Raw genomic sequence first — 1,574 nt, forward strand, 5'->3', positions numbered from 1 at the left:
CAAAGATTAGGTGGCTATATGAGGATGGTTTTATATCTGGGTTCTCAGTTCTGTTCCACTGGTCAATGGCTCTGTTTTTGTGCCAGTACCAAGCTGTTTTGATTACTACAGGAAAGGCATATTTTTTTAACAACTGGTTATTTTGAACCTTAGAAGTAAGTAAATAAGTATGACTTGCACAGGGAAATGACTGAGAATGGGCAGGAAGATTAGTGCAAACTTTGGCATTTGGAGGAAGCCTATGCAATGATCTGTAGACCTGAAATGAGTCTATCCTTGTTGACGACTCAGTGGAAAGGCCTTCAGCTGAAGGCTCATAAGTGACACAGAGACATTTGACTGGGGTTCACACATTTAACCACAAACATGACAAAGAAGCAGTCTTTACCCATGTACACTTTTGGAAATACAAAAGCTCCTGCTTGCCTTTTACTGCCAAAAGAGTGGGAGAAACTACTCTGAGTGTCTTGGGTTAGGGCTGTGAAACGCATCAACTGCACAATGGAACATTCAGAAACCAACTGCTGAGTCATTCTCTCCACCACTGTGATGGGGGCCCTTTTCTCCCTCTATCCAGATACTACGTGACCCAGAGTATCAGCAGTCCACAGGAAAAGAAAGTGAACTTTTCTCCTTGTATTTCTTTATGCTTCATTTGTGTTTGGGAGGGACTCTATGACATCATAGTGAAGAGTTTATGTGAAAAGAAATACCTTTGCCCAGTACACAAAGAGAATATCATCGTGGACTGCTGTGTGATCCTTGTCACTGAGCTCACACAGAGCTGTGAAAAACCCACACTCCAAGCTCCCAACCCACTATTGCTCTCCAGCCCCCAAGTCCGTTGCTTATATTCTAAATTAACACATTACCTATATTGGTCCCCCTCATTCCTTAGACATTCCCTCCAAAATGTTAGACCATGACCTTGGGGAGCAAATCATATACACAGGTAACAGTCCTGCACATTTGGTAAAGAAGGAAGCATTTTCCTTTTTTCTTTTTTTTTCAAATAAAAGTTTTTAAAAGTTAGATGAAAAAAGAATGAGGCAAAGGGGAGAGAGCAAAGTAATGCCACTTGACATTTGGTGTTTGGTAAGTAAACTGAAGTTCTTACTTGCCTAGTGACTTCGGGCCAAGCATCCAGCTACCTTCCCAGGCTTAATTAAACCTGCAGCCAACCTGCAAGGAAAGGGGTATGTGCTTGCCATTGAGAGACAGAAAAGGGAGGCAGAGAAGATTTGTGATCAGTATCAGACACTGGAGCAAGTCGGTGCTAGAGGTAGAAATTAAAACTGTTATACCCAGTTCCTTCTCACAGCCACTAGATTTAATTTCAGCCTTTAGATGATACAATAGCTGACCAGTGAGGGCCAGTGATACTTTGCCTTCATGTATGTGTATGTTCCAGGTGACAACAAATACACAGGTTTTTTTTTAATTTTAGGCAAATAAGCACATATTATTTTACATGTTACAAAACATTTAAGCATCTGGAAATCTAGAAGCATGATTTTGTATCATGAATAAAAAGTAAGAATTTTTACTATGGGACAGGAGCTGTTGTAAGCAGC

The sequence above is a fragment of the Propithecus coquereli genome, unplaced genomic scaffold (genome assembly GCF_000956105.1).
Source record: "Propithecus coquereli isolate 6110/MARCELLA unplaced genomic scaffold, Pcoq_1.0 Scaffold17, whole genome shotgun sequence".
Taxonomy (NCBI): Eukaryota; Metazoa; Chordata; class Mammalia; order Primates; family Indriidae; genus Propithecus; species Propithecus coquereli.